Source organism: Typopeltis vanoorti, chromosome 6 (assembly GCF_054136105.1).
Source record: "Typopeltis vanoorti isolate ZY-2024b chromosome 6, IOZ_Tvanoo_1.0, whole genome shotgun sequence".
Classification (NCBI taxonomy): Eukaryota; Metazoa; Arthropoda; class Arachnida; order Uropygi; family Thelyphonidae; genus Typopeltis; species Typopeltis vanoorti.
In genome coordinates this window covers 153354806-153372744 of record NC_143554.1, presented here as the reverse complement: position 1 = coordinate 153372744, position 17939 = coordinate 153354806, and positions in this window count along the sequence as shown.

The following is a 17939-nucleotide window of genomic DNA, read 5'->3' as shown; positions in this document are numbered from 1 at the left end:
ACAGAACATATGACATGGTATAGAGAACAAGGTTGATAACAATCACGGTGACCGCTCTACATCAAGCACTGTAATGGGTCAAAATCTACGAATTTTAAAACAGTCATGATCACTATTGTAAAATATTTCTTCAACGGATGTAAAAGACACTCTGATTCTATTGCATAATAAAGATTCCTTTATTACTAAACTCTTATCGCTAGTTCTCAAATTAAATTATGAACGGTTCTCAAAAGAATTTTCATTTTAATCTTCAAAGTTACTACTAAGAATAACAAAACCACCTGAACTTTTTCATTCTACCGGACTTATGCATGTCATCTAAGCTCAAATACTTGTTATACTAATCGGGCCACTTCTGTTCTTTGAAGTGACCATACACCACATCATATTATTTCCTATCACAGATTTTTGCTGCTGGCAATATCAAGTTGCTTTGAAATGTTTAAATTTTAATCTGATTCTGAAATTAATGCTATCATGCAATTTTCCTTGCCTTAATTTTTTCTGTACTTTGGTATACTTTTAATCAGCTGTTTTTGTTTGTTTTTTTCATTCTACCATTTAAATCTATAATTGAAATTGTGTGAACGCTGTTATATGTATCACAAGGTGATACATGTAACAGTGCTTTGGCTAAGTGCTTTCATATCGACGGTAATTCAATATACCGGGTGTCCCAAAATTCACACAAGAAGTAATTTTGATAGAAAACACAGGTTTTTAATTAAAAATTGTAATTTCTTATTGATTCATAAAGTATACAGTACAGGGTTATGCATGGAATATCATATCGGGTAAATGGCCTCCACGGCTTTGCTGGCACATACGCACACTTTTGTCGAAATATTCCATGACCGTTTTGCATAAATGTGGCTGAATTTCGTTGATCCAGCGCTCAATTTCCTCCTTCAAGGCGTGGGTGGTCGTGGGCTTGTTGCCATAAAGCTTAGACTTCAAAAAAACCCCAAAGAAAAAGTCCAACGGCGTTAAGTCACATGATCTGAGCGGCCAATTCTGATCAACAAAACGGGAAATTACACGACCAGCAAATGACTCATGCAGTAATTGAATTGTTTCTCGAGCTGCATGGCATGTGGCACCGTCTTGTTGAAACCACATGTCTTCTACATCCATATCTTGCAATTAGGCACAAAAAACTGGATTATCATGTCGCGATAGCGAGCACCATTAACTGTTATTGTCTTTACAGCTGCAATTTCGAAGAAGAATGGACCGATGATGCCTCCAGGCCAAACTCCGCACCAAACAGTGAGACGTTGTGGATGCATTTGTTTCTCAACAATCACTCGTGGATTTTCCGAACCCCAAATGCGACAATTTTGTCGATTAACGAAGCCATCAAAATGAAAATGAGCCTCATCGCTGAAGATGATTTTGTTCGAAAAATAAGCATCCACTTGTTGTTGTTCCATAACCTAGTCAACGAACTCTCTTCGCTGTGTGTGGTCGGTAGGCTTCGGTTCTTGAGTCAAGTGAACTTTGTAAGCATAAAGATGTAAATCTTTCGTGAGAATACGCTGTAGTGAGCGTGCAGAAATGCCCAATTCAAAACCACGATGCCGAATTGATGTTCCTGAACTCTCAGCAACACTCTCACGAACTGCATCAATGTTTTCTGTTGAACGACTTGTTGAAGGACGGCCAGAGTGTATAAGATCACTAATTGATCCAGTTCCTTGAATTGTTTAATTAATCTTTTGACAGTTGTTGAAGATAAATCACTGTTCCGACCATATTTTGTACGAAAATTGCGAACTGTAGCTGCCAAACCTTCATTATTTTTAAAATATTGCTCAACAATGAAAATGCGTTGTTCTTTCGTGTAGCGCTCCGTTTTTAATAACCCTGAACTATCAGCTGACACACTGTCTTTTTTTCTCGTTAGCAACATTTTACCGCACAAATGGCGCTAAATTTAAATCTTGCGTGAATTTTGGGACACCCTGTATTAATAATCCCATAAACGAGCAGCATGTTGAAATTACCGTTGAAATGTATGTATGAAAGAAAAAAGAATTATTAAATAGGACCGAAGATTGTGTAATGAGAAATAATACATGTTTTCTGTATTCTTAGCCAGGTGTACTCTCGTATCTGCTGCATTTCACAGCAACATTTTTACCACCAGAATTCAGTTTATTTAGGATTATAATATGATTGCAGGTTACGTACAGTCGTGTTCTTCGCAACTTAATTTAAGAGTATATCGTCATTTGCATCGAGTAAGGAAGTTAGTTGAATATCCCGTGTTACATTCAAGCTCAATAAGTAACTTTGCCCGATAGTACATGAAATATATTTTACCCATAGATTGCATTAATTGAGGAAAAGTGTGACTTTCCACCATAAAATATGGTGGAAAGTATATAAAATACGATTCCATAAAATAGTCTGTCAATGCGGATTAGAAAGAAACTACGATAGTTGTGAATTTAAAAAAAGGTAAAAACATAGAGATGGGGGGGGTGGGGGGGGGGGGGGGTGGGGGGGGGGGGGGGTGGGGGGGGGGGGGGGTGGGGGGGGGGGGGGGTGGGGGGGGGGGGGGGTGGGGGGGGGGGGGGGTGGGGGGGGGGGGGGGTGGGGGGGGGGGGGGGTGGGGGGGGGGGGGGGTGGGGGGGGGGGGGGGTGGGGGGGGGGGGGGGTGGGGGGGGGGGGGGGTGGGGGGGGGGGGGGGTGGGGGGGGGGGGGGGTGGGGGGGGGGGGGGGTGGGGGGGGGGGGGGGTGGGGGGGGGGGGGGGTGGGGGGGGGGGGGGGTGGGGGGGGGGGGGGGTGGGGGGGGGGGGGGGTGGGGGGGGGGGGGGGTGGGGGGGGGGGGGGGTGGGGGGGGGGGGGGGTGGGGGGGGGGGGGGGTGGGGGGGGGGGGGGGTGGGGGGGGGGGGGGGTGGGGGGGGGGGGGGGTGGGGGGGGGGGGGGGTGGGGGGGGGGGGGGGTGGGGGGGGGGGGGGGTGGGGGGGGGGAATTTTCTAACTACTGCTCTTTAAATGGATTATTCTAAAATCGAAGTAATTTTCTAATGATTAAGCCTTTCAGGATTTCAAAAATCACATCAAATCCTCTCTTCCCTCTAACCACGAGCCACTGTCGTGTCATGGACTACGGACATCTCGTCTGTTATGGGGGATTAAAAAACAAAATTATATAGAATGCTCAAAACAATTAGCGGATATTTTGGTTTTCTTGTAAATTATTAAGTTATAAAAATAATTTACAAATGTACACATTTATTTTAAAATATTCTTAATATACAACAGTGTAGAACACGCAACTGCGTATAGAATCATGTTAAGACTTGTCGAAGCGTTTCTTAGACGTATTAGCATGTGTGGGATATATAAGCTTGGCTTATTGCGCTCACTTCCACATTCATAATTATCACTTCAATTGCAAACTTGTATCATCTACTGCCCAATATTTCGTTGAAAATGGCAGAGCAACATGATATCCCAGAATGCATGGCTAGAAGAGCCACTGGTCGATTAGAAGCTGGACAAACGCAGAAAATTGTCACTCAAGCGTGTCCTGTATCTGAAATCGTAATTTCGCCACTTTCGAATCTCTTTCTGGAGACAGGAAATGTTTGCTGAAGATAAGCTCAAGGTCTCCCATCACCAACAACTCCAAGAGGCGATCAATATTCGTCATTACTTGCCAGAAGAAATCGAACATTTAACGCAACACAACTTCGAAGCGAACTTTCCGCAGCACAAGGAGGATGGTGTCGACACAGACAATACGAAATCGTCTTCAGTGCACAGGTGTATATGATCAAAGTATAATGGCTTGCTTTCCACTTACTGCAAATCACAAAACAGCCTGACGAATTTGAGCATAGTAACATCACAATTGGTCAAATGACGATTGGACTTGTGTTCTTTTTAGTGACGAGTTCAGGTTCAATCTGCAACCATATAACCGACGTAGTTGATATGGTGTGAAAGTGGAACAAGAAATAATCCAGAGTTTGTTCGTGAAAGACTCCAACATCAAGGTCGGAGTTTGATGGTACGTGCTGGAATAAGAACAGATGGCCATACTGATTTATATTTTATCAGAAACGGTTCGTTCACAGCACAAAGGTATCGCGACGAGATTTTGGATCCTATAGTTCATCCATATGCCTCTGCAGTTTGCCAAGAATTCATTTTTATGGATGGTAATGCTCGTTTTCACCGTTCCAGTTTGGTACAAGTGTGGTTGAGGAAGAAGTTATTGAACGAATTTGGACTGGTCTGCCTGTTCACCTGATTGTAATCCAATCGAACATGCCTGGCGTGCTTTATGTAAGCGTGTTTGTGCTTGACTGCTGCCACCACGATCGTTTGAAGAGCTCGAAATTGCTCTCATAGAAAAGAGGAGAAATATCTCAAAAGAAGTGTTTGATCATCTTATCCGGTCGGCCAGGTAATCAAGATGCACAGCTATTTTGACTGTTAATGGAGACTATATGCCCTATTAAAAAAAATTACAAAAGCGTTTTTGCCAATTCTTGTTAAACTTATTTCAGTATAAAATGTATGATTGGTTAAATTTATAATAAATATCGTTATTTAAACAAAATCTCGTCAATTACATCCTATCTATAAGTTAGAAATATTTAATCATGTATAAAGTACTCAATAGTTATAATTATTTGGACAAATTTACAATTATCCGACAGAAACTAAAATATATCAAATTGTTTTGTGCAGTGTATATATTATGATGCCAGAAATATCACGTATATCTGGGAACAACTTGTGAGTGTGCCAGATATGAAGAACAAGCTTTTTCAACATAATTTCAAGATAATAGCATTATCTTTGGGAAACTGTTCAAAAAACAGTTTTGGAAACGTATTTGGAACGTATGACAAATTATTTTTGGTTATACCCCTGCTTTGTCAGCTTTCTAACAAGAGGCTACACTCAACATAGCTTCCTATATGATCAGTTGTTTTATTTATTTAGTGTTTTCTTAGATTAATTGGTGTATCTTCAGCACAGGCATGGGCAACCTTTCCTAGTTGGGGGGCCAAATTATCATTCTGTCTCCGAGTCAAGGGCCCGGACTAAATTATTAAATGAAATAAATTAATATTAAATGAATTAAAACAAGTTGCTACTTCATATTTCATTTATTTATAATATAATGCTTTCGCATAGAGTTCTACATAAATTTTATAATATAATGCACAACATAACAATTTAATGTGAAGATTGGCCTTGTCCTTCAACAACGAGACTATCAATATTGACGTTAATATTACTTAAGGATAATCGCATAGAATTTTCGGGTTTTCGCCCGTTAACCTTATCAGAATTTTTGATTTAATGTATTTCATCCTTGAAAACACTATTCACAGATATATGTCTTGCTGAAAGGACAAATGATTTTTCTTAAAAAGGGGCTTACATTTGTATATTTTTCTTCCATCAAATAAAATTCATAAAATTCCGTTAAAGCAAATTGTTATTTTAGTACTAAATCCGCCTGAAGCTTAATAAATTCCATCTGTACGTTTTCTGGCACATTATTTACATCAGCATCCATCGGACCAGCAAATAACGAATGTGGAATCTTTGATTTTGAAGTCAGCAAACCTTATATCAAATTGCTCTATTAGTGCCTTCAGTTCATCTCCATAACAATTATAAGGGATATTTTATGTGTTGCTAGAGTAGAAAAATTATAACAATTTTTAGCTGTTATCTGATTTTTCCAACAATCTTAGTTTATTACAAAAAGCGTTGACATGTCCATGCAGTTCATGAACCAATTGTCCTTGTTTTTGCAATTTAAGATTCAGTTCGTTTAGGTATCCGGTGAAATCTACAAGGAATCGTAAATCACACACCCACTCATCATCTTTTACTTGGTTAATTGTTTCCTTTTATGTCAATAAAATCTGCAATGTCTTGTCTCAGATCGTAAAATCGTTTTAACGTTTTACCTTTACTCAACCACCTCACTTCACAATAATAACACACATCTTCATAATCCTAAAATAGGTCTGCCAAATACTCCAAAAATTGGCGGTGATTAAGTGTGTGACTTAATAAAGTTAATACTGGCTACTACAACTTCCCAAACATTTGTGAATTTAATCGATTTTGCACACAGATTTTGTTGGTGGATAATGCCGTGAAAATTTGTTAAATATTCCAGATGGATCTGTAGTTCTATTGTTCTTTCATGAACTATTCCAATAAATCCCTTCTGTGACCAACCATTGCGGGGGCTCCATCAGGGCATACGCCAGATAGTGAACTCTATTTAAGCCCAAATCTCTCGAAGACTGTGTTGACTGTTTCAAATATGTCTTCACCGGTAGTTGTTCCTTTTAACGGTCGAACCGCCAATAATTCTTCTGTGATGTTGAAATCCGCATCAACTCCTCGAATAAATATTGCTGGTTTTGCTGTATCGGAGGCATGGATGCTGTCATCAAAAGCAATTGAAAATGCTTCCAATCTAGCAATCTTCTCTTTTAAACTTTTTTTGATATAATCAACCATAATTTCTATCCGTTGGACAACAGTACGTCTCGACAAACGAATATTCTCGAAGTCTTTTATCTTTTCAGGACATATTATACTTGCGACATCTAGCAGACATTCTTTGATAAATTCTCCTTCGCCAAATGACTTAGAATGCTTAGCGATTTTTTCGCTTACCACAAAGCTGACATTCAAAATGCAGTGGTGCTGCATTCTTTGAGTGTTGAACATTTGCTCTCTGCATCTACTTTTCTTTCTTGTTTTTGCAATAACCCCCCTGATATTGTCCCAAATTTATAAGCGATATTCAGAATTGTCAAACAAAACTGTCTTCTATACCGCAGGCACTGAACAGAACACAATATCACTGCAGGCACCGAACAGAACATAACATCAATGCAGACACTGAACAAAGCACAACACCTACGCAAGTACCGAACTGACAGGTTCACACGCCGCTAGTCAAAGGAGAAAAAGACCTTGGCTGGAGAAATCATGGTATGTTTTGCGCAAGTCATATGACGTCAGCTTAATGTGAGTTAGTAGAACACATCATGTTTTCTCCCACCATGAATCAGACAAACTTCGCTGAAATAGATTTGGGCCGGTTCAAAAGAAGTAGAGGGCCGGATCAAGCCTGCTCCCCCGGGTTGCCCATATGTGCTTTAGCATATTATTGTATTTCGCGGATATCACATTAACATGTTTTGCTAATAAAACTGAAGGAATTGTTACGTTCTAGTAGTCTTAAAATGGCGCCAAAATTCGTCATAGCGAGACATTTTTCTCCAGTATTAACGCATATATTATGTTGATAATATAAGCGTTAATATTGTATCATAGGATATATCACGATAAAGGAAATCATTAGAAAATCAACAAGGCGAATTGAAAAAATTAGAGAAATATTTAAAGAAAAACTCACACTGTTCACTTGTTGACAGCAATACATATGACTGCAAATTCAGTCGATTAAGATACAAAAAATAGGGAGACATTACGGTAATTATCTTCCTGTTTTTTAAATTTTCTAAATTTGCGCTTTCTGAAGTAAGCGATACTATTAACTTCTGACGGCGAATAGAAAAGTTATGACAAACATAATAAAACAGAAATGGAAGGAAAAGAGATAGCGATTGGTGACAGTATGCACAAGCAAATAGAAGAAATGGGTGGAAGGAGGGTGATTATTATGGGAGATTTCAACTATGGTCGCATTGATTGCAGTGAGGAGAGGACACACGGGAGGAAAGAACTGGATTTTATGCGGTTATTAAAGGATAACTATCTGCGACAGCATGTAATGGAAAATACTAGGCGTCAGAGAGTGCTTGACCTAGTAATTACATCTGAGGATTTGGCTGTAACAAATATGACCACATTGCCACCAATTGGTGAGAGTGATCATAGGGTCTTAACTTGGGAGGTGGCTAAAGGTGTAGAATTTTCAATTAAGACAGGGTACATGTGGAATTATCGGGCTGGAAAGTATGACAAGCTTAGGAGTTTGATTGGTTCAGTGCCATGGCATGTACAACTGCAAGGACTAGAAGTTGATAGTGCATGGGAGGTAGTTAAGAAGTGCTTGCATGAAGCAATGGCTGACTGTATACCTAGAGTCCGAATAATAAATCAAGTAGGGGTTAAATGGATGAATAACACCATTAAGCTTGAGTTGCAAAAAAAGAAACAACTATGGAGGGAATTTAAGGAGAAGGGTGACCGGCAGGCACATGAACGGTATAAAGCGCAGGCCAGAAGGGTGACGAGTGTGGTAAGAAAAGCAAAAAAGGATTATGAAAGAACATTGGCCATGCAGGCTAAAGAGAATCCTAAACAGTTTTTTAGATATGCAGCAAGTAAAAGGAAAAATGTACATGGCAGATTGATTTTAAAGAATGCCGATGGTAGGGAGGTAACTGAATCAGTTGAGATAGTTGAGTTACTGAGTGAGCACTTTGCAAAAGTATATCATCCAGGTGGTGACATTGCAGAAACGAATAAACCAGTAGATTATACGGGAATTGTGGTTAATGAAGTGGAGGTGAGTAGTCTATTGCATAACCTAAATGTCAATACATCTGTGGGATTGGATGGATGGTATACCAGCTCGTGTTGTACGAGAAGCAGCTAAAGAATTGTCAGTACCCTTGACCATTTTGTTTAATTTGAGTCTCGGGTCTGGGTTAGTCCCGAGCGGGTGGAAAGAGGGGAAAATAGTTCCACTGCATAAAGGTGGTTCCAAGACTGCTGTTGTAAATTACCGACCGATTAGCATATCAGGAATCATTGTCAAGGTCTTAGGGAAAATAGTCAAGAGGAAAATACAAGATTGGATAGAAGAAAATGGGATACTGTATCGGGGACAGCATGGTTTTGTGAAGGGTAGGTCATGCCTCAGTAACTTGCTCACGTATTATAACACAGTGACGGCTGAACTGGATAAGGGTAATGGGTTTACGGTGATTCTACTGGACGTTGCCAAGGCCTTTGACAGGATTCCACATGGAATTCTAATCAGTAAATTACAGCATATGGGAATGGACATCGGGTTGGTGAGATGGATAGGAGGGTGGTTGACGGAGAGATATCAGAGGGTGGTTTTCTCGGGAGTAGAGTCCACAAGACGGCCTGTAACTAGTGGTGTGCCACAAGGATCTGTTCTTGGACCACTGCTGTTTAATTTGTTCATAAATGATATAGGAAATGATCTGAGAGGAACAGTTCATTTGTTTGCGGATGATGCGAAGTTGGGTAGGGCAATAGTGAATGCAGATGACGTCAAAATTTTGCAGGATGATTTGGATAGATTGGAGGTCTGGGCTAAGGAGAATGGATGTCAGTTTAATGTGGCAAAATGTAAGGGGTGAAAAGATTTTGGGGTGAAAAGATTGGCGGCAGTTTACTGCATTGGTGGAACCGTGCTCCAGGAAATTGATGAGGCACGAGATTTAGGAGTGTTGGTGGATAAGGAATTGAAATTTAGGGGACACATTGCAAAAGTGACCAAAACAGCTCATCAAATCACTTGGTTGCTGAAGAATACGTTGACAAGCAGAGACAAGCAGGTTATTGTTCCTCTGTATAGAGCCTTGATAAGACCCCATCTAGACTACTGTGCTCAGATTTGGTCACCTAGGTTTCTTCTTGATGGGGAGGAGGTGGAGAGGATCCAGAGGCGAGTGACCAAGATGATAGCATTTCTGTGGAATGAACCGTATGAGAACAGGTTGAGGATTTGTGGGTTGCAAAAATTGGTTGATAGGCGGAGGAGGGGAGATATGATTGAGACATTCAAATTACTGAAGGGTTTCTATAAAATTAATTCAGAAGATATTTTTGAGAACAGCGCTGGTTGTGGGAGGACTAGGGGACATCCATGGAAACTGGGCAAAAGTGTGGTTAGTAAAGGTGTTAGAGCTGGGTTCTTTACTTTTAGAGTAGTGAATGAGTGGAATGCGCTCCCTGAGTCTGTGGTGGATGTTGTGACAGTGAATGAGTTTAAGGCGAGGTATGATAGATACTGTATGAATGTCAAATAGTTGTGATGAATATGATTTGGGGCCTCCCTCGATGAGACTAATGACTCCCTGAAGTTGAGCGTAATAATAGTAATAGTAATAGATCGTGTTGGAAGTAATATTTAATTAGTGACAAATATATTACGTGCAGTGGAGTCGCGTGCCCATTTCGGTTGGGTGCGCTGTCGTATGAGTTATGAAACCCGCACTACAAATTTTTATTGTCAATTTCACTGTATGCATGGGCGGCTGCAGAAAATTTTCCAGGGACGGGCAAAAGCTTGAAGACAAACACTTACTTCAGTAAAGTTCGATAATTACTAATATAATTAAACAATTACGTCAACAAACGTATTTTAGCATTTTTTTTCTAGGAAAGAAAAATAATTCCTTATATCAGTTTTGAAAGTGGGCAAGCACAAATAAGAAAATATTTTTTAAAATAAAACTATAAATACATCAATTTTATTGATCTAAAGATCGTTTAAATCGAATTTGGGATTAATTTTAGCACAATTTCATATATTAAAAATTGACTGGCGTATTTTATTAAAAATCAACTAATTCATTAATCCCAAAATCGTCAATTAAATTATTTTAGTTTAAAAGCAAAATCATAAAACTAAGAAGTAAAATATGATTAAATTAGATACAGTTACCTTTTAAAAATTCATTTTCTGTTTCAGTTTGTTTCACTACACATTTACAATTCACACTTCACTGAGTGACTCACTACACACAGAGGGCAACCGAACTAGTCGCTGTTCACAACAGTAATGAACATTTTTTCTCACAAATCAGAAAACGATTAACCAAGAACAGGAATCAACTTAATTGGTCCAATGCAATTAATTGCGGGATTATTTTGAATACTTTAATTTATCAATTAATTGTAACCAAATCTGTTTTGTTTTAGGAAATTAGAAAACCACAATAAAGGAGAATGATGTACTTGGTTGGGATATTTGAAATACTCAAAGGCGAAAATATGTGAACCGTCATTTATAAGACTTCTGAGATTAGGAAATGAAAGGAAAGAATAAGTGTCAGTAGAAATACTTTCATTAATGGCAAATGAATTATTAGTAATTAATATTTGCTTATGTGCTTCCTATAAGTTGCTGGGTAGAGCGAATAGCACGAGCCTATAAAGTCTAGACATGAATAAGAGAATTTATGATGGCATAATTTAAAAAAAAAAACTTACGAGCACAAGGAGAATATAGCAAAGATAAATATGGTTTGAAGTAGCAGCAAATCATCTCGTAAAAATTGTTCCGCGTGTTATGTGTATTTCTCTGGTTTGTGTATATTTCACTCAATTTTCTAAGAATTTTCTTTTGTTCACTGAGACTCAATATACGTAATGTCCAATGATTATCGAAATTACCAACACTTTCGGGAATCTCACATCAATTTTTTTTTTAGGATCAGCGGTTCTTCTATCTACAATCTACAAAAGAACCTGCAGAAAACGGGATATTCAGTAGATCGTCAACACTGTTTCCATTGTAAATATGGGCAAAAAATTATAAATTTATGGAAATTTTTTAAAATTATTATACCATGTGTATATATATATATATATATATATATATTATCATACACTTAAAGTTGTACAATAATATGCAATACAATTCACGTTTCACAATTCAATGTACATTATTATACAATACAGTTCAAGTATTACTATCATTTTCTGTTGGTAATTAAACTTATTTTTGGCTATTTATTTTGTTACAGTAAAGAAATGTTTCCTAATATATATACAAATAGAGTAAAATATATATCGGATAGTTTTCGTAGTTTATAATAAGTTACTGGTTTTAGTGGTAAAGTAAGTTAGTTTGTGTATTTATGTGTAACCAAGGGCCGTAGCCATACTGGTTACTAGAGAATTAAATAGTTCGAAACAGTCACTGCGAGTCCAGTGACAAATGACCGTATCTATGAGGGCTCAACTTTAAATGTGTCCTCTTCATGAAGCAGTAACGATTCATTGCCCTCGTGAAGAGGGCAGTGATATCGATATTTCATGGATGAGAGCCGCACACCTAGCACACACCCGGGATATTTGCCCCTGATTACGTGAGAGGATACGAAAGACTTTTGAAAAAAAAAGCTAGAAGGAAAAGAAAGAGACTAAAATTATTTGTGTCCTACTGAAACCACAGAATCGAGTTAAGAAGGAAGGCTCTCTAGCAAAGGATTCAATGCTCAAGTTATTTGTACGAAACGGATTTCAGTTTTTGGATGTATGGAAGGAGTTCATATTAATAGAAGCTCATGCATACCGCTTTGACACCCCACTGGGAAAGATCATCAAAACTAGTTCATTAAACGATTCACATGTTTGAAGCCGGAATAAACTGGAGTATTGTGATGTTCCCAAGTCAAGGCAACAGTGTATGAGTGAAATTGCTGGAAAAGGAAACTATTGGAGTGTGAAAGAGGCGTTGTGGAAGGTCAACAAACAGTAATAACGCAGCGAGATGGAATCACAGTGAGAGAAATGCAAGTGCTACACACAGTGCACGACCTAATACTCACCGAAAGTGGGTGTAGGATGATACGAAGGATAATATGTAAACAACTGATAATGGTACGTCTGCTGCACGTTGAATGTGGAGTTCCGGGCATCGACGAGAACACGAATCTGCACACAAATAATCAGAACCGAGTGCCGAAACATGGGTTTCAATGGAATGACCGTAATAACAAGCCCCACATTATTCGAAGCATCATGCAGCGTCACCTTCAGTAGGGCAAAGCGCCTATAGAGGGGGATTGGAGATTTGGAAAGCTATGTTGAGGGAGAAAAGTATCAAGCTACACCGTCTACTGACGTTGTTTGGAAAAGGCGTATTCCGATAAACGCCTCTTATCAGAACGCATAAACCCAACTGTGAAATTCGGAGGTGGCGGGGTGATGGTAGGATCCTGCATTTCCTAATTTGACCTCGGAGTTCAATACAATTTGTTCAATACAATTATTAAATTTTTTCCTATTTTCTGGCATGCATTTGGAACTAACCATTGTTTCTTTTTATTAAGCCAATGCACCGCGTCCTAGAGCTTCTACATATCGAAAAACTTTTCCGCTATCCTTGCGAGCAGCTAAGCGAGGGAAACAAGACAATAGATAGAAGGCCCACTCGTATCCATCCTCTATAGCACAACAGGCTTCAAATGGATCGCAAAACAGGCTTCCAGTCAACGAATGCTTCTAGATGTTTCTTCAATGTTCTAGGCATTGGCGTCTATTATTATGGTTATGGGAACAACTTTCATTTTCTTTTGCCAGATTCGTTCAACTTGAACTTGCAAATCGCGATACTTTGTAATTTTTTCAGTTTCTTTGTCGTTAATCCGACTATTTCCTGTACTCATATGTTGATAAACTGAAAACCCTTGTTTTCACTTTGTTCAACCACGGTTATATCGGGTGTATTACATTTCAAGTTTTTGTCAGTCTGGATTTTGAAATCCCAGAGTATTTTAGCTTTTTCATTCTCATTCACGTTTGGTGAACTTCATGCTTCCAATAGTCTTAAGATACTTGAAACCCGTACTTTTTACCAAAATGCCAGTGAAATATCTGAGCTACTTGATCATATTAATACTGATATATTGCTAAGTAATAACTTTTATTTTAATTTATTTAGTGAAATAAATTTTACTAAATTTATTTCACTAAATAAATTAAGAATGTCCTATAATTCCCGTAATATGATATTAACATATGTTATATAATTATCGACTTATAAACGAAAATTGATGTTATATTCTGGCAGTCAACGTAATTCAAAAATATTCCTGCATTTTACTTTCCTAAACAAAGCCTATTACAATTCCACTATGCGTTCTCTGAAGAGTTTTTGTTCGTTCCATTCTGATTTCATCGGATGAAAGAACTAGGATTCGAATTAATCGAAAACAGTAATCCAAAGTACTATTTTTCTGTCTCTTCTGATTTCACAGCGCATCACTGAATTCGTGCTTGTTTCAGAATTCTTTAGATAGTAATTCTCCCATGGACGTTGCATGTGCATCTGTGCTGTTTGTGCAGTGGGAGCGGACTTTGAGAACTAGAACTCTATTAAACTACAGGTGCTATGTGGTCAGAACTCTTTTCGTGAAAGATTGTTGTCATTTGACTGAAACACTACTCAGGCATTTCTAGCGAATATATATTTTTGTGCAATGTTCCTTGATATTGTGCTTAAAGATTTGAAAGTACTAAGAAGTCATTTGTGAGCCTCCGTTCCTGAGATATTATACAAAAAGACACTTATTTTGAAACACCTGAGTTCGAATACGGCTAGGAAGCGAAGACCCTTTAACAGGGCTCTTCAACTGAACGTGAGTTAACCGATCCCCTACCGAGAAGGAAGGATTTTTTCTCGCAACGAGGCAGACCACTCAGTAGAACATCCAATTTACAGACAAAAAAGAATATTTGTAGGCACAGAACTTATCACCTAATCCTAGAAATATGGTTAAAAAAGCCAAAGATTGGACGCTCATGGCGCTTAAGTGTTGCTAGAACCACTGCTGAAGAAATCCTTCTTGCCGTAGGCCTGAACATATAGCATTCGTAATCTTCTTGTCCACCCTTCTTCTGCATAGTATTTCAGTTCTCAATAAAAAGGAATGTTTTTCATATCTGTTTTCCAAAAACGACACAATATAATTTACCTAGTCTTTTAGTCATTTTTAAAACGTACCATATGTGTTTATACTTCACTAAATCAATACTTTTTCCACACACACACGGAATAAGCTTCAATTACAGAAGATCAAGTTATTACTATGTATACTTACATCAAAGAAAAGCCCCGTTTCGAAAATATTTACTCGATACGTCCACTTCCTATATAATAAATAAATAAATTACCTTACATATATATATATAAAACAGTGATTTTTAAATCACATAAAATAATATACTGAGATAATCATAATCATAAGATATAAATGAATAAATCCTTGAAGTATACAAGCGAACTATATCTGTCATTCCTGCAAGAATGTGGTGTGCGTTATTAGCATGAAAGTAGTCAAACACTAGTAGATTTCCGTAGATTGTTGCATTCACATTATGCTTGAATTCATATCGACTAGTATTATTGGAGTTAATCATGTGCGTTTCTCTGATTTTCTCAATCAGTCATTAAAACGCACTCTGGTGTCTGAGAGGGAAAAAAGGACTAATTAATTGAAGCAATATTTGTTTCTTTACTGATTTTGTTTAACAGAATTAACAGGTACACAAACAGTTTATACTTTTAATTATTTAACCATGAAATGTAAATGAAATAGACTAGAATAGTAGAATAAGTAGAATGAAATGTAAGTAGAAAAATAGGCTGAGAGAATAAGACATAATATGAACAGCCTTTAAGGAACACGATAAGTCAAAACTTAATATGAATAGTACTCATTTAAGAACTTTTAAACAAAATCCCAAAATCATTTTCTTCAATTTTGACTTTATACTGAAGTTCACATAAGAGTGATATCTAAATCTTGAAGTATTTATGTCATAATACTGAGTGTGTATTTAACTTACTTTTTTTAAATACAAAATGGTTCGTAAGCCAATGTGGAGTCATATCGTGTTTACTTATTTCATGTATATATATATATATATATATATATATATATATATATATATATATATAAATATATATATATATATATATATATATATATATATATATAAATATATATATATATATATATATATATATATATATATATATATATATATATATATATATATATATATATAAACACGAAATAAGTAGAAGATTAGACTTCTAATCTTCCAAACGAACACAGCAGCACATCATAATCAAAAAGAAAACAAACTTGCTAACAAGAGTCAGTCAAGAAGTCAGAATCAAGTTATTGTGCAGTATCATCTAGGGTGGATTAAGGAATAGACAATTTGGTGGACTGATCATAAAACCAAAGTCATAGCTTTTTGAAGCCCTCCTAATCCAAAAATTAGCAGAATGATAATCCCACATCGCACACAGTTCTTCCAAAGAAATTAGGTCGCTTGTGTTCAATATTTAATTTTCCCAATGCACAGGTCCACTCACCTTTCGCTGCCATTGCAAACATCATCCTGCTGGATAAGTTACTGAGAAGATATAGATGTTTGAATTTTTTAATTCCTAAATGATAATTATTCATCGCTGTAAAGTGGGAAGTATTGATTTGAATTCCCTCCGCAGGTGTATCTCTTTTAAATTAAATTTATTGAGTAAGAACTTCGCTTATGGGATGTCACCGTTTAATCCTTTAATTCCAATGTACATATCTTGATACTTTTTTCACAATATACTTTCGTCCATTATCTTTTGACAATACAGCCCGCTTTTTTTAAATCATCCTGAAAGCTCTCCGCATCAAACTGATTATTTATTATGGCCAATTTCACATTATCAGCAAAGAACTGAATATCTCCCTTCAACCTTCAAAACATTTCCTGTGTCATTTATGTAAAAATGGAACAATAATGTTCCAAACACAGAGCCTCGGGGCACGTCACTTGTCGCCTACTTCACCCTGGACTCAGCTCCTACCTACACTACATTTCAGTTCCAATTTTCCAACAGTATTCCATGGGATATCCTATTAAACACCTTATCAAAATCCAGCAAGTATCACTGTGTAGCTATTTCCCTCGTCCAGCTCAACTGTCACTTTATTATAGAATGGTAAGAAATTTGCTAAGGCAAGCCCGACCTTTCCCAACAGAGTGTGATATTCTTATCCACCCATTCCTGAATTATGTGTTTAACCAACTTTTCCAATACTTTTACCAAAACTGATGTATTCCCTGATATACAGACTTTGAAATCGAATGTCAACAAGTTTCTCCTTTCCCAACCCACTATCCATATGCGGTACTAAAGTGCTATAAGTTGATCAGTCAGTCTCTCGTGTATGGCTCCAACTTAAAAAAAAAAAAAAAAAAAACTCCTGAGGTGGTGATTCGCCTGTAATTTTCTAATGTAGCCTTAGATCCTCCTTTATGCAGAAGAACTATTTTACTCACCTTCCACACGCTATGAACTTTACCAGAGTTCAAAAAGTTAAATAGCAAATTAAGAGGCATTCACAATTCCCTTGCACATTCACGCAATAGAGCTGATATTCCATCCAAAATTATAGTAGCATTTGCATTTAAATTCTGCAATATCGTAAGTACCTCTGATTCCTAAACTTCAATTCTCATATCAGTTATTGATACTCTCAGATCAGTTATTATTCTCATATCAGTTATTGCTACTTTATCACCCAAGCGGGAGGATATTTCGGTACCTTACAGATACGGAAATATCCTCCCACTTGGGTGGATAAGTTTTGAAAAGTGGTCACTCAGTAACTCTACTATCACGTCTGCCTTAGTGACCTCCCCATCAGTGCCCACAAAAGTTTTCACGCTACTCTGCTTTAAATCATCAACACACAACTCATTATCTCCCTTCAAATTTCCTTTGACATTTTTGGCTACGGTCATCTCAAAATCAGATTTTTCCTAACTTACAATACTCGCAAGCTGAGTTTTGTTCCACTCGTGAGTCAACTGATCACCTTCCTCCTAATGAATCCTCCATAACATTTTCTTTTTTTTTTTTGCTGATCATACCTAATACTAGTAGCTCTAGCTATCCATCTAACGCCTATCTATGTATCGTTCTAACCATCTTCCTTCAGATAACTGTAAATTATTTCCAACGAATTGATAACATCCATCTCCTGCATATGTTATGCTATGAGACAGCTGCAAGCTGCTACAGAATTATCACCTGTCATCTATTTCCGCATATACCCCCGCCCTTCTTCAGAGAAATGTACACAAATTTTGCAAACTCCAAAGTCGATACCACCTGAATGATAC